This window comes from Macrobrachium rosenbergii, chromosome 58, assembly GCF_040412425.1.
Source record: "Macrobrachium rosenbergii isolate ZJJX-2024 chromosome 58, ASM4041242v1, whole genome shotgun sequence".
Lineage (NCBI taxonomy): Eukaryota > Metazoa > Arthropoda > Malacostraca > Decapoda > Palaemonidae > Macrobrachium > Macrobrachium rosenbergii.
This window is the reverse complement of record NC_089798.1, coordinates 5,754,865-5,782,139: the sequence shown is the minus strand read 5'-3', so window position 1 is coordinate 5,782,139 and position 27,275 is coordinate 5,754,865. Positions and strand designations below refer to the sequence as shown.

The 27,275-nt window shown below is 36.4% G+C and overlaps 1 protein-coding gene across 23 annotated transcripts in view; it reads left to right on the top strand.

The window, feature by feature from the left end:
- Nucleotides 1-27,275, top strand: part of LOC136837228 (ELAV-like protein 2) — a 324,912-nt gene that overhangs the window by 105,040 nt on the left and 192,597 nt on the right. For all 23 annotated transcript variants that reach the window (XM_067101962.1, XM_067101953.1, XM_067101948.1 and 20 more), the window contains one exon: nucleotides 2,481-2,549. The gene's annotated coding sequence lies outside the window, so the exon portion shown is untranslated. The remainder of the gene's footprint in view (nucleotides 1-2,480; nucleotides 2,550-27,275) is intronic.

Sequence of the window (27,275 nt, the reverse complement as noted above, 5' to 3'; positions counted from 1 at the left end):
GATATACACCTGAGCAGTGTAACCGGGTGTTCTACATTCTTCAGGTTAATTCAGAGAGACTTATCTGTTTTGGTCTGATATAAAACTGAGAAATGTAACCGGGTGTTATACATTCTTCGGGTTAGTTCAGAGACTTACCAGCTTTGTAGACAATGGTCTGTTTTGGGTTCATATACAAAACTTAGCAATGTAACTCTTATGATGAAGGAATATTCCCCCCCCCCTTTTTTTTTTTTTTGTTACCCCCGCTAGAAAAGATTTATAGGAGAGTGAGAGAACGGCTTATAGATCGGTTGGGATGTTCACCCCCTTAGTTGGATTACTGAGCAGGCCAGTATGCTTCAGGCACAGTCGTAAATCTGCAGGTAATTAATTAACTGTGGTGGACTGCAACCAATATAGGGAGGGGCGAGGGCCTAGAACTCGGTCCCAAAGATGTGTTAAGAACCTTTGGGAGCCCATGCCCTTCATGGGGGGAAAAGGAGCATGGTAAAAAAATAAAAAGTGGTAACCTTGGAAATTGTTACAGTTGTTTTAGGTGTTACAGGCACATTGTACCTTCAAGCGGAGCAGTGCCTAGTAGAGAGTTTGGACCACTTGGTGGGGGAAAATGGCCCTTAAATGGTAGGGGGTTAGCAGTCTTGATTTTCATCTTGTGGGGAACCGTGATTATACAGGCTGTTAGCAATCTCGCTTTTCACCCCTGGGAATACCGGAAATGGAAAATAATAGTATCCTCGTTGTTCTGACTGGTGTGACGATGAATGAATGGGGCATGGTGGTTGCAGCTCGCTAACCTGTATTCAAATTGCAAAAGAACATTGTAGGATGAAATAAGTATTGGAGCTATGAATTTGGCTGCATATGGTGCAGAAATGAAGAAATGTATGATAATTGGTTCAAGTAGAGAAAGTGGAATCTTTAACACTTAGTAATACTTAGTTGAAGGGCAGTGTTTTAGAACTGAAAGATCGGAGTGGTTGTATCTAGGGTAGATGAAGGTGTAGAGTTAGGGAGGGTTGCACATGTTGTCACGAAGAATTGGTGGATGTATGAAAGAGAACATGTTGTAAAAGTAAGACTTTAAGGACCAGAAAAAAAATTGTGATAGTAAATGTACATGGTCCACAAATGAAAAAGAATGAGTGTGAAGTGAAGAACATGGGGTAGTCTGCAAGGTGATAAAATGCAGCGATAGGTGACATAGAAAGAATAGGATGCATCGTGAAAAGATTGAACAATTTAGAATATGTATACATAATATATATTAGGTTGTGTATGCTCGTATTTTCATTTTGTAATGTAATTTGCATTTAACCACGTTAGTGTGCGGATGGAAACTCCACGTTTAGAATCGTCCTCTTCCAGCAAGAGCCATCTCTCCCCTCACTCGCCCCATTGAAGGAAGTACCTTAATGTGAGCTTCGGAAAGGAACGTAATGTCCCCAGGGTTATCGGATTACTTCTATTTATTTTTCTTAACTATGGTCGCACACACACAAATGTACACTTCAGGACTTCAAGTTACATTAAAATAATACATATAGGAGAAAAACAACTAAATACCTTTATGTATTTGTCGAAGACATGGGGATTTAACATTTAACATTTCCCTTTTATTACTGTCAAAGAGCTTGACTCATCAATAGATTTAGTCGTTAAATGATTCAAATAAGAAAGGTAAGTAGCTTGCTTGCTTCAGTCGTATACATATCGTACGTACTGTAGACCTTGGCACGGTAATGATCAGCTTGATGAATTCGTGACCTGTACAGTGTCAAGTTTTAAACAGTATGTGAGAAATGGACGAGTTGTGGCATTTTAATATCTGTATAGCTTGAGACTTTTACGTTTAATTTCATTTTTTTTTTGCAACAATTTTATATCACCAATAAGTAACTGATGAGATGTTTAAAAAATATTGATGTAAGACAATACCCGTTTTAGATTTGTTCTTTACTTTTTCTGTTCATCGATGTTAACGCAAGTTTCAATTCGGATTACTCTCGAAGTCTTGAAAGAATTGTGATTGTCATTTGCTTATAGTAGTCTTATTTGAAATGTCGCTTTTAAATGCAATAAGCTATAGTATTCTAGTAGCAAGAAAAAGGGCATTGGAAATTATACATGTAACCGGCTTGGAAATAGAATTTTTAGTTAAAAATTTTCTTTCAAATTTAGGCATCACGCAAGAAATTGATAAAGATGATTAAAAGTATGTATACGAAAGGAAGAAGCAAAGATAACTTCTGTGGGATAAGTATAACAATGAAGAATACGAATTCACTGTAAAGTTGTTTCTTGCTTGGTGGCTTGTATGATGTATTTTGTGTTCCATAGACCGGTTTTGTGTGTGTATTCAAGAATTTAGTGTTTAAAATTAGGGAACGTGTATATTCCAAGTTTTTATTATTCTCGTTTCTCAAGCGCCATGGCATAGTTTTTGCCTCCCTTAATATATATTGTTTCTCCTTTTGCAGCCCTGGCCTGTGATTGCGTCCTGCTTGAAAGTTCCTCATCCCGTTCATGGGAGATTCCCTAATATAAAGGTATGTGGGTTTTATTTGGAATTCACTTATCGGTAGGATGGAGATTCGTAGATTTTCATTTCTTGGAAGACGAAGAATTGTTATATATATATTCGTTGTTAGTAGAGTAGCTGAATGCTCTGTTATGTTTTTTTTCGTTATGTATTTATTTGTATTCGTTTTTATATAATAGGGCAACAGCATTGCAACGTACGGATTTCGTCGTAAAGTGTTTTTGAGCCGCGTTGGTTAAAGCAAGGAAGTCTGTACATTTACCACAGTTTTAAACTATAAATCCTTCACTTTACAAGATCGTCACTTGCATTCTAGAAAGGGAATATTGTATGGCTAAAATATTTCTTCAGTTCGCATACCACATGAGAATTACAGGATTTCCTTAACGTTGTTAGAATAGTTTTGGACACAAAAAGTGATAAGGATCAAAAGGCTTCTGGTGGGGACATGGTGATGGTTTCAGGTGACTGGCATTTAAGGTTGCTTATATAAATTTTAGGAGGTCTTCAGTCAGTTTGCACATGGGTCTTGGAAAAGCAGAAAGGTTCGCATTTTTGTTATATTGAAGCAGGGCGAAAGCTTTTTTGAATAATTAATATCTAGTTGCACTGATTAGTTGTCCATTGGTTATTATGAACATCTTTACACTTTGTGAGTTGATAAGTCGGTTATTGTCGAGAGTCTGATGGATACCTCAGAATAATCAGCGGAAAGGTTTGTGCTGTTTTTGGCAACTCTTTCACTGTGATGAACAAATTCCTTTTACTGCCATCTTTATCTATAACCAGTAAAAGAAAGGTCTCGTATATTATATGATGTTTAAGTGGAGGGATGGAAATACGAGGGCGCGGGGGGGCAGAAGGAGAAGGTATACAGTAGTGTAGGGAGCCTTTGGATATGGCCCCTTGGCCAGTCTTATATTGAGCAGTCTAATGATTACCAGTTGAGCGGTTAGGTGAACTATTTGGTGCAAGTTATTTCTTCATCCGTCCATAAACTATCTCCCAGTGGTATTATGTGTATATATATATATATATATATATATATATATATATATATATATATATATATATATATATATATATGTGTGTGTGTGTGTGTGTGTGTGTGTGTATATATTATGTGTGCGCGTGCGAGAGAGAGAGCGCTCGCGCGCATGCATGCGTCGTGCATGAAAACTTTCAAGTATAAGTAGTAATTATGAATAATTAAGAAAAAATATATAATTTATAAAACTGTTACTGAACTCTTCCTCTTATGGGCAGAAAATTAAAGCAAGTATTCTTTGGTTTGGTGTGCTAAGAATCCTCAATTAATGGCTTGAATACAGTAAAGCATGTATCTAAGCATTAACACTTTGCAAGTGTATCAAGTTTGTCTTGATTTTCCAGCCTTCTTAGAATACACGTTCATTTTCTAAAACGCGATGAAAAGATGAAATTCCCAAGTATTAAAATGTCAAATTTTCTTAATAAATATTCAGTTACTGTACTTTCTCAAGTTCTGAAGTAACGTTATCCGTAGTGCACCGCTTGCGGTTCATTGTAGGCATTACTAAAGGTTCTTAGCAGCGTCCCTTCGGCCCCTAGCTGCAAACCCTTGCATTCCTTTTACTGTACTACATTCATATTTCCTTTCTTCCATCTTACTTTCCACCCTCTCCTAACAGTTTTTTGATAGTGCAACTGCCAGGTTTTCCTCCTCTAACACCTTTCAAACTTTTTACTGTCAAATTCCGTTTCATTGTTGAATGACCTCATAGGTCCCAGGCCTTGGCCTTTGGCCTAAATTCTGCTCTGTTCCATTCCATTCCAGTAACTTGTGTACGTGGATAAAGGTTTGACATTTTCCCAGTTATATTTAGGATACTGATTGTATTTTAGGAATATGTTGCTTAACTTTGCTGTTATAACCAATTTATTCATCGTTTTTAATTTTTGTCTGGAAGTTATCTTGCTTATGGGGAATTATTAGGTCTTGTAACCCCCCTCCTCCCCTCTCTCTCTCTCTCTCTCTCTCTCTCTCTCTCTCTCTCTCTCTCTCTCTCTCTCTCTCTCTCTCTCTCTCTCTCTCTCTCTCAACTCCTGTGATGTACTCATACTTTGGAAAGGGTGCAGTTAGGAAATGTTCTCTTTTTAATTTTGCTTTTAATAATAATATTTCAAAATAGTACAATAGAAACCAGGTTAGAATAATTGGCAAGATATTAGGGGTGTCTCGTTCTTCTTAATACTGCGAGTTCCTCAGTCTGATTTTTTACAAGGAGTGTTTCAATTGAACGCTCTTGTAATGCAAAGTATACGGATAAAGATGTTTTCATTTGTAAATTTTAATCAGCCACTTCCTGGTTTCCTTCCTAATTCGAATGCAGTGCTCGAGTAAAGGATTTTTTTTTTTTATTGAGTTCAAACATAGGCACTATTGCAAAATGATCTTACTACCATCCTTTGTGTTACATATGGAACTCTCTGGCTTGACATATGGAACTCTCTGGCTTGACAAGGGATTCTGGGTAAACCTAAAGCCATCCAGTTATAATTTAAACTAAGATTTTTTTCTAGTTACCGAGTTAAGGACAATCCTTCAGTTGGTCGTGGTAGTTTAGTAGGTTTCCCTGGGATGTCACAGTGTGATGGTACAGTGCCCTAACACTGCCCCTGGCGTGGTAGATTTCACTAGCAATACACTTTACCTTTCCCGTGAACTATGGATGGTGGTATTTCGGGAACAAAATCAACAGGCACTCCTTGGTTCTTTAGTCCTAGTATGGAAGGAGAGGGGTCTTAGGCGCTGATCATGTGTATAAATGTTCAATCTAGAGGATATTTTGCGTCGTAGCCATGCCCTGTCCCCTGCCGCTGCACCTCATAAGTGATCTATAAACCTTGCTTCATGCCCTTGCAGATCCTAAAGCCAATCTTCAAAGTACAACGAAATTAGGACATCTAACCACGTAAATTATATCTTTTGCATGAGAGAGGACTTTCAGTCCAAGTACCCGAAATCTTGAGATTAAATGATAGTTTTCTGGTAAATTTTGTATGGATACCGATCTGAGAGTTGAGTAACTAGAAATTTAGTGTTCCTTTGTGAAGTCTATAAGGATTTTTGTTTACTCCATACTGTTTCTCTGAGTAAATCGTGAGGAAATGACCTTACATTGGATGACACCAAAGATGATTAAATTCTCTTCTGTGCTAACGACTGTTGATAGTGCTCCAAGTCCCTATGGAGCCTGTAAACAGACGAGTTTTCTTTCTTTGTTCATAATCAGAGAACGATATTCGTAAAAGGTTAAACTTTTAGGATTTAAAGACTGTTTTTGGTAAGATTGAGCTGTGCACTGTTCATTGTTTGTGATGCTTGGAAAGTAGCCCACTACCAGGAAACATAGAATTTTGTGGACTTTCATACACAGGATATGCCTAACTCTGTGTTGTCAGGAATTTGTTCAATTTATTCTAGAAAGTAGCAGCGTGTCTGGTTGTGCTAGTTGTGAGAAATTGTGATCAGTTGTGCATACTTTAATGTATCACTCAGATTATAAAACTATGAACTATAGAAAATCCTTGACAGAAAATTTGGGGGTTGATGCAGACATTCCCGCGCATACCAGTTTTTATAAGACATTAAGATTTTTAGAGTGGAATAACTTTTATGGTTTATTCTTTAAAATATACTGTATATGTTTCCGCTTTCTTACCTTATGTTTTATTATGTTTTAACTTGACTTTGTGTAATGAATGACTATTGAAAGGAGTGTAAACGAATGGCTGATGAAAGAAGTGTAACTGTTGAAAGCTGAGTGAAATGAACGCTTTGAAAGAGTATGAGGAAGTATTGAAATGAGTAAAATGACTAAGGTGTCATCCTATTTATATCATATTGTGTCACCATTCGGTCATATTAAGCTGTGATCATATGACCATAGGATCCCATTGCTTGAGGTATGTCCTAAATTTCATTCATCCATTCATCCTATATATATATATATATATATATCATTGTGTAGATTTTACACTTTAAAGTTGCAGTTGGTAAAAAGAAAATAAATTACCTTTTTCCAAGGTAATTATTTTTGCATCTTACGGCAGTATAGACAGGTCGTGTCAGTAACTATAGCTGGTGGCCCACGTTAAAAGGCCCTAGACCTGTATCTTGATACCATGGCTGAACTGTAAATGACCTTGTAAATAATCAAACAGTTGTAATAGTTTCAGCACAACCAAGGGGAAGGAGCTTTTTCAGGAAGTTAGGTTATGAGCAGTTATATCATCGCATCAGAACCTAAACACATTGATATGATTTTACTCCCCTCTATAGGAAATTAAGATCGACAAAGGAACTGTTGTGCGTAATTAGAATTTCCGTCATCAGATTAGGAAGAAGGATTAAAAAATTGTAACAATCAAAAGTTAAAGTCAGAGCAAATTATTCTTAGAGCATGTTGCAAAGCATAAGGTCCGGACAAAGGTCTGTACTGAAGATTCTAAATCAGTAGATGGAGTGTGCTGTCTGTTTAAAGACTTCAGTATATGAGGAAAAACTAAAGGTACAGTATCATTGTATGCTGTATACTGCAGAGATTGACAGCTGTAATCCAGGCTTTGGAACTAGCATGTCAGTGAAGTAAGGATTTGGCAACATATGCAGATGACATAAGTTCAATAGGGAGATGAAACGGTTGACTAGATGCTGCTAACAATTGTTTATCTCATAAATCGAGTAATATATATATATATATATATATATATATATATATATATATATATATATATATATATATATATATATATATATACATACATATATATATTATATATATTAAATTTTTCGTGTGGACATTCTGGGGAGCAGTGGATTGAATTAAAAAAAATCCACCGTTGATTTTTTTTCCCCACACAAAAAAACATAATATTATGGAAGGTACCGCGTCACTGTACGGCATTCCAATTAAATATGTAAAGCATACCCATAAACAAAGTAGGAAAAAAAATGATGTTGATGGAGTCTTATCAAGTGAGTTTTCAGTAAATAGTGCGGTGCTACAAAGGAGTTATTCATGTTTGCCGTTTGCCCGTCTCGTTCATTGTATAACAAAATCAGTGGTTGAATTCGGAATAGAACATTAGATGCGAGTAACTATAACCACCAAACAGATTGTGGCAATACTCCACTAGGTTTTCAAAGCTTGCCAATTAGAATGCATCTTATATCTAGAGAGGTGGGATTAAAAATAAAACTTAGCAAGACAAGTAATGTGGCCTGAGTATCCACAAAGGGATGAAATAACACTAGATTGGGAAAGTGGTAATGCGGTTAAATCGTTCAAATATTTAGCAGCAGTGACATTCTGTACAGGTTCCATTGAGTTGGAATTTAGTAAAAGAACGAAAAGATGAATCAAACAATGGCCAGGCTGAATCAGATTTGGAAATCAAATAGACTGAAATTACATACGGCAGTAGGGTATACTTTAATACGATATGTATCGCTGTACGGAAATGAATCCTGGTATGAAAATGAAACTATAAAAGGTTATTATATTTGAGAATAAACCTTTAAGGAGAATGTTAGGAGTCAGATGGCTGGATAGAGTTAGAAATGATACCGTAACGGAAATTACGGAAGTTCCTTATGCAGATGAAATGGGTATGAAAAGGGATTTGTTGATGGCTTGGACACGTCCTTCGCACAACCCCTTGACAGAATATCTCGTGATAGGGTCAGCTGGACTCCTCACAGAACGAGAAAATTAACAAGATCCAGGCCTGCACGAATTGGAACTATGTAGAAAAGACATCAGTGGGGGATTTCACTAAGGCCCTTTTATCACACTGCAGTTAATGCTCTTTTAATATTAATATTATATATATATATATATATATATATATATATATATATATATATATATATATATATATATATATATATATATATATATATATATATATTAGCATTTGTATTAGAAATTAAAATGCTCTTAAAGTTACGCAAAAAATATGTACAATATTACGGTTGACGGCATTTCAACCCTGATTACTGCTGACTGGAAGTATTTATATATTATTTGCAGGTGTGGCATAATGACTTCGTCCTTGTTTGGGCAAAAATTAGAGGTGGTAATTAACTTTCTTGCCGTATGATGGAAAGGGTTAAGACAGCTTTGTACTTTGGCCCCATTAGCTTGCACCTGGGTTGACCGGTGAAGGAGAAGGGTCCGTTAAAACGCTTGCTTGAAAGTATATACTTAATTATCCGTGTTTTTGATTTTCCAGTTACCCCCCGATAATTTCATATTTTCAGCTTAATTAATGATGACAGATTCTATAATCTGCCGTTTAAACGGACAGCTGATCTTGAAAAACAACTACTTCACTCCAGTATAAACTGTAACCAGTTTTCCGCGTGTAAAAGAAAAAAAAATCATGAAGCCATTTCTCGCTGGTTTTTTATGCTCTAAAAGTCTTTGTGATGTAGATGTACCAGTCTCACCCGACACATACAGATCATTGCATGGTAATTTTTAGCCACCGGGGTCGTTTTCTCTCTCTCTCTCTCTCTCTCTCTCTCTCTCTCTCTCTCTCTCTCTCTCTCTCTCTCTCTCTCTCTCTTTTGAATTTAGGGTAATGAAAAAATGTTATATTTTTTTAAAACATAAATGAGTTTTGATTATCAACTTGTGTGTGTGACTTTTTTATTATATTTTGTTTGCCTTGGTAACTTCCTTAACAATTCTTGTTGGACAGTATAATTGTATCAGATGTTAGCATGTCCCAAATTCTTTCTCCAGATTTTCACATGAATGTATCTTACGCCCTTTGAAATACAGATTGCAGCCAGCCGTGGTCTTTGCAGAGGTATCATGGTAACTAAGAAATAGATATCAAACAGCAAAAGTTTAATCCTTATATGTGTATATATATATATATATATATATATATATATATATATATATATATATATATATATATATATATATATATGTGTGTGTGTGTGTGTGTGTGTGTGTGTGTATTAAAAACATTCATTCCGTATTCTCGTATGATAATGTTTAGAAAGGCAATATGCTGCCGTTTTCCTATTTAGTTTATTAGTTCAGTTTAATATATCGGGTGCAACCAGCATATCCAGTCTATAAAAAAAAATTAGAATTCCCATCTATCGTACCATACGTGTGTGTGTGTGTGTGTGTATATATATATATATATATATATATATATATATATATATATATATATATATATATATATATATATATATATATTATTACATTCTGAGTCCGGTTGGAAAAGTTAAATTAGATTTTGAATGTAATTTGCCTTAGGGGCCAACACCTAGAGCTCAGAACGTGAACAATAAATGTAATTAATTAGATGACTTATCTTGATATTACATCTATTTAACAGAGAATGGGAAGGTCGCCTTTCAAACCAGCCAGGTAACTTTAAACTGAATTTATTTACAAGCTGAGCAAAGTTAAATATACCTAAGGCCTCTTTCACACTGCGTTTTTTTTCCGCACATGAGGCGTTCTCCGCACCGCAGGTATAGCGGACGAAAACCGCCAATATGGCGGTCGCCGCTCGCGGGCTGGATCAGCAACAAATGATATCAGAAACGCGTTTGCTAATTTTTTCATGAGTGAAGAGGAAGCTTTGAGTTGGCAATATTCTAAAATATGAATGTGTATTATTATACAATTTCCTAAATATCATTGCAAAAACTGGTTTGCCACAATTAATGTACTAAGAATGTTTGTAAATTGAAATCTAAATACACATACCAAATTCATTCTTTTCTTTATCATCCAGACTCTCAAAATCCTCCCTTAATCCACAGCAGACTTCTCTCCAAGCCGATGTGTATAACAGAACTCCGACATTTGTATTCTTCTAGGCATTTGTCCCATAGTACTGGTTTCATTTCTAATAAAATAAGTATTTCAATATCAATATTTTGTTCCATGTCTGTGTGTTTATTATTCAAGTCCACGAGAAGCACTGCATGGTCTACTACTGCTCGCCGCACGAGGCGGATGAAACCCGCGTTGTGTGAAGACTCGTATTGAACATGATAGCCAACTGTCACCGCCCGCGGAACGGATCCGTGCAAAGCTAGTCTGGCACTGCTCATGCAAGGCGGTGCAGCTCCAGCGAAAAAATCGCTCCACTCTAGTGTGTAAAGCTTCATATAATCTATCAGTCGACTGATAAAGGCGGATCCGCATTGCTTGCGGCAACAGATTAAAAACACGTAGTGTGAAAGGATCCTTAGTTTAACCAGACCACTGAGCTGATTAACAGCTCTCCTAGGGCTGGCCCGAAGGATTAGATTTATTTTACGTGGCTAAGAACCAACTGGTTACCTAGCAACGGGACCTACAGCTTATTGTGGAATCCAAACCACAGTATGACGAGAAATGAAGCAGTCAGAAAATGAATATGAAATAGCTGACTGAGCAGCAAACAAGGCACATGCAGTGTGCAATAAGAGTAAGACTATACGTAACAAATAAATAAATCTGAGAAGGGCCACAGCCCTGGAAGAGTTGGACACGCAAATAAAAACCACTGCTGTTGAGACTGGCGATAAATAATACTGAGTGGTGATTTTAGCACAACGTGAATGCAGAAGGGGGGCCCGGTCACTTGCCCCCGGACTGCTGGTGGTCAGAAGAGTCTTGCGCGTAGCAAGATGGTAGTTAAACGTCTAAGGCAATTTGGTTCACAAGGGCTGGGACAGAAAACTCGAAGAGCTAGATAACAGGATTCTGGAAAGGAATTCCAGGTTAGCATTCAGACACATGGGCTTTCTTTCATATGAAATTATTTATTCATAATGGAGGAAATTATCAACTAGCTTTAATTAGCACATGGTAACACTATAGTGGGAATGCTCTCATTATTATCACAGAACAAACTTAATTTAAGCTTGGAACAAGTCATGAGGGCAAGTGTGCGTGCTAGGCAGTGGGAAACAAGGGCCTTTGTTTTGGGAGAATGAAAAATTGGAAATACTTAAAAGATATACCTTATTGCATCTGTGCATGGAGCTCGCTTGCAAAAGATGAATTCCAGCTGCGGAAGTCCCGACAAGTGGCCAGTGTAAGAGGTAAGAACAGCACCAGCTTAGCGCTGTGGAGGTGTAGCGCGGAGTGACGGCGAGAGGTCACGAGGCATCCCATTCGATTTCTAGGGATGGGCACAGGACATCGGTAGATCTGGAAGAGGCAATAACAACCAGTACAAATTAAGTATACCTTAGTTTTACCAGACCACTGAGCTGATTAACAGCTCTCCTAGGCAAAGGTTGAAGAGAAATAGGCCTTATAGTTAAGAATAACTAAGGGTCAGCATAGCAGCCCAATTACTGTCCTGACTGGTCCTTCTTCCCTAACGGCTTTCTGTCCCCCAAAATCATACGATTCTTGGGTTAGGACGCCTACATTTATCCCCCCCCTAGTGGGGTCTCCTCCACCTGCCATGAAATTTTATTTCCTAGCTAACGGACTGGAGGGACGAATTTTCTAAAGTTAAAGTTAATAATATATATATATATATATATATTATATATATATATATATATATATATATATATATATATATATATATATATATATATATATATATATATATATATATATATATAGGGGGTATATATATATCCTGTAGGGTAATGCCATCAGTGCACCTCATGCGGTGCACTGTAGGTTTTACTTACGGTTCTTTGCAGCGTGCCTTCGGCCCCTAGCTGCAACCCTTTCGTTCCTTTTACTGTACTTTCTTCTCTTTCTTCACCTTATTTTCCACCTCTCCTAACAATTGATTCATAGTGCAACTGCAAGGTTTTCCTCCTGTTACACCTGTCAAATCCTTTACTCTAAATATCCGTTTCAGCGCTGAATGATCTCATAGGTACCAGTGCTTGGCCTTTGGCCTAAGTTCTATATTCAGCTCAACTCAACCATATATATATATATATATATATATATATATATATATATATATATATATATATATATATATATATATATATATATATATATATATATATATATATATATATGTATATATATAGGCCTATATATATGTATATATATATCTATTTATATTTCAAGTTAGAACATACTTAAGAGCTAATGAGCTACAAGATGTGTTTCGAAATGTTAAAATTTTCGTATAAGGGGGAGTGGGGTGTCATATTGTAAACGAATTTTGTTAATAAAAATTCCCATTAAAAGAAAAATGTTCATACACACATGCATTGGTTAGTTCATTTTACCATTTATTAAAGCCAAGGGGAACGTTATCTTTATAAGGTATTAATATCCTACTTGAAAAGACAGTGTTTTGTCAGTTTGGGCCTTGATAAAACTAGATTGATGAATTTGTTGCTTGAGAGGATGTCCAAGTTCCTGAGTTTTTAAGACCGATTTTCGAGCTCGTGTTTCAGCGGATCTGGCTCCCAGAGTTGTCGCCCCAGGTTCGAGCTAATTTAGAACCAAAGGAGAATAACATCTTGACTCGTCTCAGCAAAGGACACGAAAGTTGATCATGTGTAATCCTTCCAATTTCGTTATTGCACGCCTGCATATTATATAGTACACAACAGCATCATCTAACTTCTGTCCACATTTATCATTGGTTATGGTTGTAATGTCAACGGAAATATGATTTATGTGTTAATTTCCTTTTGGTCCTTTTAATTAAAAAATTATTCATATACGGTATATCTATTAATATGGATACACTGTATTGTATCGATTGTCAACTCCTTTTCTACTCACATGAGTGTGTCAAACTCAAGATCATCGGTCATCTCTCTTCTCTGTATATGCTGGGCTCACTTCCCTCTCGTCAGACTCAGTCGCCTCAAAGTACTGAAGCCACAACCACGTTTTCGTCATCCTCCCTCCTCGCCATGATGTCCAACAGCTTATTTTTCATCTACTCTGTACGAGTTCATAATTTACCAGTCTTTTCTTTCATGTACTCTACGAACATTTAATTTACCAATTTTTTCTGTCATCTGTACGAACGCATAATTAACCAATTTTTTCTTTTATCTACTCTGTACGAACGCATAATGTGCCTATTTTTTCTTTCATCTACTCTGTACGAACGCGTAATTTACTTATTTTTCTGTCATCTACTCTGTACGAACGCATAATGAACCAATTTTTTCTTTCATCTACTCTGTACGAACGCATAATTAACCAATTTTTTTTCTTTCGTGTACGAACGCATAATTTACCTATTTTTTCTTTCCTCTACTTTGTACAATCGCATAATTTACCTATTTTTCTTTCATGCACTTTGGACAATCGCATAATTTACCTATTTTTCTTTCATGCACTTTGTACAATCGCATAATTTACCTATATTTTCTTTCATCTACTCTGTACGAACGCATAATTTACCTATTTTTTCTTCATCTACTCTGTACGAACGTATAATTTACCTATTTTTTCTTCATCTACTCTACGAACGCATAATTTACCTATTTTTTCTTTCATCTACTCTACGAACGCATAATTTACCTATTTTTCATCTACTCTGTAAGAACGCTTAATTTACCTATTTTTTCTTTCATCTACTCTGTACGAACGCATAATATACCTATTTTTTCTTTCATCTTCACCGTACGAACGTATAATTTACCTATTTTTCCTTTCATCTACTCTGTACGAACGCATAATTTACCTGTTTTTCTTTCATCTACTCTAAGAACGATTAATTTACCTATTTTTTCTTTCATCTACTCACTCTACGAAAGCATAATTTACCAATTTTTTCTCTTTCATCTACTCAGTACGAACGCATAATTTACTTATTTTTTCTTTCATCTACTCTGTACGAACGCATACTTTACCTATTTTTTCTTTCATCTACTCTGTACGAAAGCATAATTCACCAATCTTTTCTTCCATCTAATCTGTACGAAAGCCTAATTTACAATTTTTTTTATTTCATCTACTCTACGAACGCATAATTTACCTATCTTTTCTTTTATCTACTCTGTACGAACGCTTAATTTACCAATTTTTTCTTTCATCTACTCTGTACGAACGCATAATTTACCTATTTTTTTCTCTCGTCTACTCTGTACGAATGCATAATTTACCTATTTTTTCTTTCATCTACTCTAGTATTTACTCGCTATGTATATTTTTAAGGAGCTTTCTCTAAAATTTTGAATTCCCAACAATCGAGCCCCTTTCAAGTGCATTATCTAAGACTATCCATTTTGGTATGCTACAATAAGCCCATAGGTACAACAGTGCCATCCCATTCTCAGGTTACCTACTTAAACATTTAAAACATACTATATAGCACAACCACCCTTTTAAATTTGCCAAACCCAGCCCTGAACTGGGTTCTCCGCAACAAACTTTTAAGCTCTTTAATTTCCATTTGTTGGTCATTTTCACTCGATTTTGCAAGTTTTCCTCCGCGCACAGCCGATCTTCATCCGCTCTCAGTGTTGCAGACACGACAAACGCTAGTTCCAGCTCTACATCTTTCAGCCCCGTAGACACAACCATCCTGTCCTTTCTATTCCTTTACACACTGCCCTTTCACCTTTGTCTCAGTGTGCACCAAAACATTTAGCTATCTCTCTTTAAACAAATCAACTGTTAAAGAATTTTCTCCTGTGTCGCATCCAAGCACATTCAAAACCTTTTTTTTCTTTCTTCTTTGTTTCATGCGACCTCAGCTTTCTTACCATGTTTCATGCGACATCAGTACAGTGGTGGGATGTGAACTTCATGACTCGGACCATTCTGTGATGTCCACATCATGCAGAATTGATAGGATGCTCTTTCTATTCGTCCCAGCCTCCTGTAGGCGTGAAGAAGCACGGTTACCGTTGACCTCAGAAGAGTGTCATCTGCCATATAGGGCATTTCCTGCAACAATTGGATATAACTCCCAACTGTTCTAACTTGGACTCACTGTCATCTATGGTCTTCTAACCATGTACTTTGTAGTTGTGTATGTATAGTTTTTTATAATATATATATATATATATATATATATATATATATATATATATATATATATATATATATATATATATATATGTGTGTGTGTGTGTGTGTGTGTGTGTGTGTGTGTGTGTGTGTGTGTGAGAGAGAGAGAGAGAGAGAGAGGAGAATATGATCAAATGCTTTATAGCTTTTGCTTTGTGCAACAGGTTGTGCCTTGCCGAGAGAGAATGTGCTACCAGTAAGTGAACCAGGTAAGATTTCACAATTTTCAACTTTATAAAACATTAGACCACCAATAAACATTATACACAGAGGTCTAATGTTTATAGGGTTGAAAATCCTTACTTGATTATTTACCGGTAGAACTCTCTCTCTCTCTCTCTCTCTCTCTCTCTCTCTCTCTCTCTCTCTCTCTCTCTCTCTCTCTCTCTCTCTCACACACACACACACACACACACACACACACACACACACACACACACACCGAACTGGACAAGGAAGAACTATATAAGCGTGTTCCATAAAATTTCAATGTCTTTGCTGACCTGAACAGGTGTTAGTACCTTGTTGTTAATCGATTGGTGTGGGCTACAACTGAGTTGTGGAGAAAGAGTGAGAGAGAGAAAATAAACAAAGCACTTGTGGTCGGTACTCTGTCAGATGTATGTTGAATTGCAGGGAAGGAATTCGGTCGCCGGTCTGATATTCATATTTGCTCTTCTTTAGTCTCTAATTCTGGTTATTTTGGGTTCTGTCTCCCTTTTATCCTGGAATTTTGATAAGGCAAATTTCTTAAAAGTTTGAATAATTCACGGTAATACCACCTAATTGAAGGTAGGTATTTCGTAATCAGTTTACAGGGCTTGATATAATTAGCCGCCTTTACAAGGGGAGTTTGAACTCTGTTCTCCAAGCAGTCGAACAAGTTTCGAAGTGTTTGCTTATCGTGGTGTTGGGTTGAAGTTCAAGTTTGTTTTGAAGGAGGCAGGGGGGGGGGGGAAAGGGAGATGGCTGTTTTGGTCTGCTATCCTACCCTGCTCCTGCCCGACGTTCTCCTTTCTTACCTTCACCCTTCCTACTTCCATGTCTGTCGGGAGAGGGCATGGGTGGGGTGGCAGTGATTTGTACCACTTCCGGACACCCAAGTATTTGAGGACTTCCCTTTTTCTGTCTTTACGTATACCATCCTGTCTCCCGTACATTTTTATTCTGTGATTCCTTTTACACTACCTACTTCTTTCTCCATCCTCTTGCGTACTGTCTCGTAAATTTTTATTGGTTTTTTCGAGCCTCGCATTCTGGAATTCATTTTGTTTCTTTGGCTAAGTTGTTATTACTTTCGGTCTCGGCTACTTTTATCAGTATGCAAAATCGTTTCCAGTAACATTTGCGTTTTAAATCAGTCATTACTGCCTAGTAAATCATATTTTGTTACTGTGAATTATACCTTCGCGCATACAACTTTCCATTTTGTTGAACTCAGGAATTATACTGTATTCCTGATGTCCCAGTGAGGGATATGGAATTAACTGGTAAATATGCTGTCTTCAGTGGTAACGGGTAACAAATGGCATTACTAAACAGTAATTAGAAGTCTTGTAATGAAGTGCACCAATTACTGCTAAAACTGTTATCATTCAGCCGTCGAAGAAGGAAACTCTTATTAGACATGTTTTACTATTTGCGTTTCCGAAATATATAACCTAAAGCCACTTTATGTAATGAAAAATTTGGGATATATCAAAATCAGTTCTTTGATAAATGGATTCTTCACGAGAGAACAGTTTTGGCACATTTTCAAAAGTTGCCATTTTTTTCTTCTGAGCCGTAAAATCCTAGATTTTGGATTAAAAAAAAGTTAGGTTATTCTTGCCCATAAGTAATTTAATTTTCAAAGTATGAAGGCAAAATGCATTTAGAGGGTCTTTTTTAAAAGCAAGGGTGCGTCCACACACTGCGGCAAAACGTCGTGAACACACGGCTACTTTCAGCACACATCACAAACAGGGTGACTACTCACAATCGACTTACTGGTAGACCCACGGTGGATAGACCTAACCAGTGCTTCATACAATTATCCAGCATTTGGCAAAGGTTCGTTTTCTTCTTAAGATCGTTGACCTGATTTCAAGCTGGTTATCGTATATTTTCCCTGAGATCTTCACAAAAGTTTGTGTGAATGTCTTGTGCACATTTTCCCTGACAGCTTTCGATGACTTGCATTTTTCCCCCTTTCATGTTTTATTTCTGATTTTTCTGTATTCTTGAACGTTATCCCCCCCCCCCCTTACCATACATTATTTTGCAGTACCTTTTAAAAGCACGCAGTGCAATAAAGATACATTTTTCTGTATTTTTATAGATATATAACACTTCTTTCTTTATGGCAGAAAAAAGTTTGAACTTTTTATGGATTTGAACCACTTTGTTTAGAGTTGATTTGCGTGAGTAACACTTATAATCAGAGGCACCATCTTGCGACTTGTGTTTGTGACAAGTTGTACTGTAGTTTGGACGCATCTCATTCGGATCAAAATCTTGAGCACTAAGAGTGGAAGAAAATATGAAAACAAGGTTCCACAGTGAATGGAATATTGCCATCTCATCATCAGTGAAATTAAAGATAGACTCAAAAAAATTCCTTGAACGGTATTTAAAATAGATACTTTTATCTAGGCTTAGAGCAGTGATTTTCTAAGTTTCGTGTAATGACTTAATTTTATCATGCAAATAAAGTCTTCGATAAATTATTCGATCAAGGTAATTTTTAGTTTTGTAATGTGATAGTTTCTTTCCCCCTTGAGTATTTATGGTGACATATTTCAGTGTGACGCTTAATGGTCATTGCCTTTCGCTGCCAGAGCTGCACCATCCTGTTTGTAGGTGTCGCGTTGGCTAGTGATAGGTGTGTTGCATTGACCACGTGTTTGTAATGTCTGTGCATATGATTTGTCAGAGTTTGGGTTCCTTAATTGTAAAATCTTGGGAATGTAGTTTTTCCCCTCCGTTTGTCTGTTTTCTGTCCGTCCTTCTATCAGTGTGTGTGTGTGTGTGTGTGTGTGTCATGCTTAACCTTGTCAAAACAGTTTCTTACTCATTTGAAGGAAATTACAACCAAATTTGGTATAGTGGTGTACCACCATGCATAGATGTGCATGAAGAGAGAGGTGTGTTCATTTATGTGTCCGTCACACTTACCTTGTCATTGGAAGTACAGTATTTGTAAAATTCAAGGGATTCATTTCCATCGCTGTAAAAGGTACACTGGGTAGCCCATTATGCATAGATGTGTATGGAAGGAGATTGTCTGTCAGCGTTGCCTTGTCGCCTAACTTTTACATTATTGAGAGGATTTTCGTAAAATTTGGTGGGCTACAAGGTAAACCATTATGCATAGGTTGCCCCTGATCTCTATTCTAATGGTAGGCAATCGGTATGGGATATGTATTTGTTTCTTGTTGTGTATGAAGCTTCGTCAGTTGCATTGATTGGTACTGAATTTTTAAATTGCATCGTTTGGTATTGGATTTTTAAAGTTGTTCTATATATGTTTTAAATAACGATTCGCTAATCCATAAAATCACGTACTTGATCATTTAGATATTAGAACTGAAATATTTGATATATAACACACGTGTTTCGCACTGCAGTGACTGTCATCCTTTGGCTATTCGCAGAATTTTCAAGGTTGTGCTTCTCGTATTATTTCGGCCAGTAGTGCTTTTGAGGTTGTAGGTGATATGCCGGATGGGGATGTTTATATGCTTTATATATACTTATACCTACGAGCAGGTATGCGTACAAGCAGGTTAACTTTTATATATATATATATATATATATATATATATATATATATATATATGTGTGTGTGTGTGTGTGTATATATATATATATATATATATATATATATATATATATATATATATATTAGGTATTTGAAGGAGCAAATGAGAAATTTTTATGTATAATAAGAGTTCATATGAGATACAGCAGTTAAGGGGATGTGACAGTAACCTTTGTGTTGTTGTTCTCTAGTGCCTTCCCTGTTGGACAAACTGCAAACTGCATATTCGTCGACCTGTTAGTTTTGGAAATGTGAATGCTGATTTTTTTTTATTTAGATCTGGTTTCTTTGATATTTCAGAGGAAGGACAAAAAGGTCTCTTATAATTTCAGTTTAGGATGCTTACCAACTTATTTTAACTATACACTAACATTGATCTCCTAATTTATCAGGAAAATGTGTTCTTTCATGTTTTAAGGATGAAAGTCCTTACTTGGAAAGACTTCTTGAAGTTTGAAAGTCGGTACATAGGAGAAATCGGTGAACACGGCTTTATATTTCGTTTGTGAATTAGCATGCCCCATGGGCTGTTTAACTTTCAGTGGTGTTTTCCATCCGAATACAAAATATGCACATCAAAATATATACAACTTAGTAATACACACACACACACACATGCACACCATGATCGAACGAATGCATAGGCCAGTAATCTCTTAATATAAAAGTCTTGTTTAACCAGTTTTATTAAATTGATAAACACAGTTCTGTTACTTGTCATTGAATATATCAGCTCCTGTTGATGTGTTATTGCCTTGAAAATTCTTCCCCATTATTCTGCCATTCTTTTTCGTCTTTTTCTTGCTTAGCCCTCCCGTATTCTTTCCCCTTATGGCGTTCCAGAAGTGCAGTATAGCTTGCAATAATAAGTTTTTCTTGCTTAGCCCTCCCGTATTCTTTCCCCTCACGGCGTTCCAGAAGTGCAGTATAGCTTGCAATAATAAGTTAATTTGGGAGAAGTGTTCAGTATGATTCAGTAAGTGATTTAGGCAGTGTTGATACACGGTAATCATGGTGTATCTTTTACAATTCTTTTCTGTGTAAGTGACCGAGTTTACTTTTTTGGAAAGTTTAATTTGATTCGTAAGCGTAATTCACTTTTTTTTAGAAGTGGGAATTCATTGGAGAGTTTTGTTTATCTAATTAACTAACCTCGTCTGTCGAATCAAGGGGTTTTATTTACACCATTTTGGTCGCTGCTGTAAGCTCATTCGGGACTTCGTGGACCTTTGAATTGTTTATTGCAGTGTGACTGTGCTGTATTTAGCCATCAAATATTAGTTGCGGAAAACATTTTGGGACTGAGCTTCGTATCATGGAATATCCTTTTCTTTTAGCAGGATTTAGTTAATAGAAAAGAGAGTTTATTTGAAGGGTTTCAGAATACCTCAAGTCAACTCTGAAGCGGTTTAAATATCGTTGACGCATACACAAACACAAGAGGGCTGTTTTAGAAGAGAACTACCACATTCATATTTTAATGGCTTGAATAGTGGATGTACCCATTGTGCAGAAAACTTACGCAAGATGGTTCATATACTTTCATGGTTGGCCTTGTCTTGCATGCACTTTTGCTCCTTTTGGATATTAAGGTTCTACCTGCAATGTTTCTGCTACTCGTGTATCCAGCACTTTCTAGATAGTCGTCCTCCTTTTTCTCTTAACATTTCAGAATTATAGAGATTCAAATTTTTAGTTTTATATTCTTCCCGCATGACTGAACTGTCTCGGATCTCACACACACTGTGTCATTACTCATTTCACCTATGCTGACCTTTAACGGCTTTTATGTATCGGTACGTCTCACCCTTTCATTCTTTTGTATGCCACATATACTAGGCAAACCATCCGTGTTACTTCAGCCTTAATTCTTTCATTTGCATTTAACAGCCAACATATTGCCTTCATAATGGAGGGTTGACTCAACAGTTTCTTTATACATTCCTACTTCCCCATCTGTGGCACTCCAAGATGTGCTAAATTTTGCACATACCCTGCTACCTTCTTCGATTTACTTTCTACCAACATCTGTCACATTTACTTCCAGATGACAGTAGCCTATAGCGCAACCTCTTCCATTCTGCCACCATTCAATTTAACACCCAGTGCTTGCATCATCATGCTCTGTTTATTCCTTCATACATGTTTGTGTGAATGTTATATACATGTGTATATATATATATGTGTGTGTATGTGTATATATATATATATGTATGTATGTATGTATATTTGTATGTGTGTATGAATACGGGTATATCGTGTAGACATCCCGGGATTATATATGTAATCAACGGATAGGTTTGCTTAAAAAGCAAATGGATGTTACAGACTAAATACACACACAAAACAAAGCCACTACAACACCTTCTAAAAACATAACAAACATCTCACACGTCTCGAACTCTCGCCATACCCGCGCAATAACTTCTCGCTGCTGGGAAGAAAGGGCGTTGGGTCGGGTATGATACATGAAACATACGTACCGGGGTCTAAGCGATGTCAGGCAGGGCAGCCGATCGAGACCACAGGTCTACCCCAAAGCCAAATCAAAAAGTCCTTCAAAAGAAGGCATCGTGCTTACCCCATACAAAAATGGGAATAAAAGCACGTTAAAAGAAGAAGAAGAAGTATGAATACGGGTATATGCAGGTGTGGAATGACTACTTCACTTGGATTAGAAGTAGTGTTCCTGTGATGAACGGGGTCAGTCCGTCGTTGTTTTAGTTTTTGCGAGCGCCCGCCTGAAGTGTAGATCCAGTAGAACACTTGTTTAAGAGTTGGTCATAGAATTAACTCCTCCGTGAAATCAAGTTTTTAGAGTCCTCCTGATATTGTCAGTTTGTCTGTTGGAGGCGGATGCTAAAATCTTTATTTGTCTGGGCATCTATTTTTGAAAAACAGCATGGCTTCACTCCAGTTTATGTTACACGTTTATCTGCTCAATTTACAAAAGTTCCTGAATTGTGTGAACCATATCTTGCTCATCGTTTATATTCAAAGTTTTTAAGATGGATCTGCCAGTCTCTCGGATGTAAATTTCATTACAGTCATTACATGATGTTTTATAAACACCAGCTTCAGCTTGTTTTTAGTTAAATGTACAATAGTAAGCGTTATTAAATGATACTTTAATACCATGGAGTGTTCACAACCTCATCGAATGCTTACTTTTCACATACTGACCTCACCTCACTAATGCCTAGTATTTCTGAGTCCAGAAGAATATAAAATTTTCCATTTCAACTCATCGTCTTCGAAAAGCAGTTCTCACGGTTGTTCGGTTTGTGACGATGAAATACCACTGTATTCTGGTACAGAGGCACTAGATATAAAATATGTTTCTCATGATCTTGACTCCCGCCGCTTTTGAGAGTTCGGTGTCTGATAAATATAGAATCATCTTGGAAAAGCACGAGTGAAAACAGCAAGAAGAATAACTACTGATGTTTTCAGGACAGTGAAAAATAAAAAGAAGTATCGGATTTGAGATGTTCAGCTATTTTTTCATGTTTTCAGCATAAAAAGAAAATTTTATTGAAGCCTTGTTTGTTTGTTAGGAAAATTTTTTTTTCTTTTTGGGGGGGGGCCTGTGGCTTAGTTGTTGACGTATTCCAGGTAGAGGAATTATGTTAGACTTGGACGATTTTTTCCTTCACAGACTACAGCCAGTTATGATATTTTGTAATCATCATGTTAACCTAAGAAGTAGAGTTCAGAAACGGAAATGTTTGCCTCGAATGTCTTTTTTATGTCTTAGAACAAATTTTGATACACATATATATATATATATATATATATATATATATATATATATATATATATATATATATATATATATATATATATATATATATATATATATATATATATGCCTTTCTTACACAGTGATTTTATTTTCTTCTTCGAGGGCTAATGCTGTCTTCATTGCAATAGATCTGCATTCTAATATGTAGAAAAAAACAGCGAAGATTGATTGAATAACTAGAATCCAAAATGAAAATTCAACATATATATATATATATATATATATATATATATATATATATATATATATATATATATATATATATATATATATATATATATATATATTGATACAAATTCAAAGCTCGATTCAAAACTTTATATACATACATTATATATACATATACATATATACATATGTGTATATATAATGTATGTATATAAAGTTTTGAATCGAGGTTTGAATTTGTATTATATATATATATATATATATATATATATATATATATATATATATATATATATATATATATATATATATGGTGTGTGTGTGTTTAAGGTTATAGAGCCATTGTGTTCACAGGGTATAGTTTATAAAAACTGCTGTTACAAATGAAAGAATGAAATCATTCGCAATAAGAGAAAATTGAGAATGCATTTGAGCAGCAAGAAAAGTAGCATAAAATTTGCAAAAGATTACGAGGGAGCTTTAGAGTGTCAATGGAAGCAGACTTTGGAAAATATGGATGTGGTGTTGAGCCAACTCTCCACGATGGAAGTCAAGTTTGGACGTAGGATGAATAAGGGAGAATTGGAAAGCTGCAGAGATGAGTTGTTTGGGGAAAGATGTATGACAAAAAAAATTACGAGGGTGAGAATTGTGGACATATAAGGACTAGCATGGATGAAAGGATGTCCCTTTGTTCAGTATTTTGGTCATGTGTAAAGGGTGGAGAATGTTGTTGATTAAAGTGTTCTGTTTTGGAGCGAAGTAAGGTTGTGAGGAAGACTCTCTCTCTCTCTCTCTCTCTCTCTCTCTCTCTCTCTCTCTCTCTCTCTCTCTCTCTCTCTCTCTCTCTCACTGCTGCCGCGTCGGTGCTTGTAGTATCGTACGACGTCTGATAACTGGTTGTGGTTGTAGTGTTTGGCTGTTCAGCGACAATTCCATTTTGAGTAAACAGATGCCCATTGTCGTCGTGATGAAAACAGTGGCCGAAATAAATGACCGGAAGGTTACAAGTTTTAATACTCAAGCATGAGAGCAGATCATGAAAGCTCCCCGTCTTAATTAATGCAGCAAGTTGAAGTTCTTTAAGCAGGATTTTTTTTTTTCAGTAAATTTGCTTCTTACTGCATTAAAGGATTTTTTTTTAAGTGTGAGTTTGAACGTATTAACAAAACGAACTGATCTTGTAACAAAGTAGACTTTTGTTGCGATTGACGAAAGCAACGAGCATATACAGCTTCATTATCAACGTACTTAGTAAAAGCGGAGTCCTAAATGGAATATTTCGGGAATAATTTTGCCCATCTATAGGTCTAAATGTGATTGTATTCAGATTCTTCGTTGGACTGGTCGGTACCGTTCTCGGCTAGCACTCTGCAGGGCCCGAGTTCGAGTCTCCGGCCGGCCAATGAAGAATTAGAGGAATTTATTTCTGGTGATAGAAATTCATTTCTCGGTATAATGTGGTTCGGATTCCACAATAAGCTGTAGGCCCCGTTGCTAGGTAGCCAATTGGTTCTTAGCCACGTAAAATAAGTCTAATCCTTCGGGCCAGCCCTAGGAGAGCTGTTAATCAGCTCAGTGGTCTGGTTAAACTAAGGTATACTTTGTGATTGTATTCGTGATTTCAATGTGTGATGGTACTCGTGAATGTGGACATAGTAAATAAATTTATATACACAAAATACAGGGGAAGAAAATGAAACAGTTTTGAGGTTGTTTATATACCAGTTGTAATGTTAGCGAAAACTATTTTTGACTTACCTAAGTTTACTGAAGTATGATCCATATTATTGGAAAGCTAAACCTTTAAACCTTTTGTGGAAAGTTCTTCATTAATTATCCGGGCGATGAATTGGGTTGAGTAAAATGGAAAACTTAAAGTAGGCGGTGGAAACGAAACGATGATCGGGTGAAAATAATGGAAACACTAAATGGACTGGCGGAAGGTTCAGATGTCTTTGGTGCGAGTGTAGTACGTGATGGTATATTTACAGTACATGAGATCAGGCGTACTGAAGGCATGGTTCAAAAACTTATCAAATATGACCGTCCTTCTAATGAAGCTGCACTGGCACGAAGAAGCTCAAAGTACTTTGACGGGTACTACCTAAAACTGTTTTCATGGTAAAGTTGCAGGATGATTTTTAATGGGAAACAAAAGGAAGGGAAGTGGTGGATTCTTTTGTTAAACTGCTGCAGTAGGTAAACATTTTTTGGAGTAAAAAGAATCATATCACCTTTTTCATAACTGTAAAAGCGTTTTTAAGAAAATGTATGAATGTATAATTGGTAGGTTGCTTCCGTTGTGTCTTTAGGGAGGGGGTGGGGAGAGGAAAGAGGTTGAGAGGAATGTTCTCCAACCTTGGACTATGTATATCATAGCATTTCTACGTTTCTTTGTCGAGTTACTTGCTTGGAGAGAATACCTGTGTTCATTTTTTTTCTGTCATTTTGCTATATTCAGAACCTCAGGTCTTCAATGTATTTTTCGTTACCAACGCAGTGGTATTCTAATATTTGGAACTTTGCTCTTAAGGTATATGGTTTTTTGGGAATGCTTTGCAAGCATATGACTTTTTTTATATGTTCCGTAAAGGTGCTTCTTAGAGATAATAACTGGAGGTCAAATAATTTGTGTAGTAAGAAAGTATAACGCACTCGGTAGAGCGATTAATATGAGTTCTTCGCGGATCTAGATCACCATTAGCTTTTAATTAATTGGTTACCTTGCCATCAGTCAACTCCGCTGAAATTTTGTGAAAATCGTTTCACGCCACCAGAAAGGTTTCACTTAACTGGCGTCAACAACAAACCCATTAGATGTTTTTGTGAAATTTATCCTTTCACCTAAACAGGCCTTTCTAGCACTTCGTTTCCTACCCCTTTCTGTTTTCATCGTCACATGTACTACACAGACTGTATGTCTTAGCTCCTTAAACTTTTGTTTTTATTATGCATTCAAAATCCACACTTGATATCGTAAGGATAGTTGGATCAGCAATCGCTTCATGAACTTCATTGCTTCCATAGTCACTCCCCAGTCTTATGTATTTATCATGTTACCTTCCTTGCTTCACCTCTTCTATGGGTTGCTTCCTTTCATCCTACCACAATGTTTGTTTACTTTTAAATTCCATTATCAGTCATCTACTCCATTCTTCCAGCACTGATATTTGCATTCATTGCTCAATCTTTGGTTTACATTTGCTCCATAACTTACCGACATCGACTCTACTTTCTTCTGCAAGTTCTCTTAAATTCTTTTAGCTTTTTTCAGAATTTTAGCTTCTTCTTTTAGCTGTTTGCAGAATTTCTTTGCTATTCACAATCAGTATGATTTGGTACAATATCAGCTGTAACAAAACCACCATTCTACATACCACTCATTTGTTTTTGTCTCCCACAACTTGTACCTACATTTAATTCTCTCTCTCTCTCTCTCTCTCTCTCTCTCTCTCTCTCTCTCTCTCTCTCTCTCTCTCTCTCTCTCTCTCTCTCTCTGTGCATCACTCCATCCTTGGTGATGTAAAACAGTCTTGGGGACACAGCATACCCCAGTCTTATATCCATATTTTGTTACCTAACTTAGTTTTTTGTCTATATTTTAACTCATTCCATCCTTAAAACTTAATCGCTTCCCACGACGTGTCTTTTATACCATACATTCATAACACCTCATTTTTGCTGTAAGCTTTTGTAGGTCAGTGTATGCCACATACAGCTTTTTCACTTTCAAGCTTTCATATATTAATCACATTAGCTTTAATTACACATCCACTTCCTTGACAAACGTCCACAGTTATTCCATGCACCTGTTTTACTTTCTGGGTTAAAATCCTACCATACACATCTGGTAGGCTAAATAATGCTATTCCCCCTATAGATATTAGTCAGTTGTATCACTTTTACCTATGTACTGTA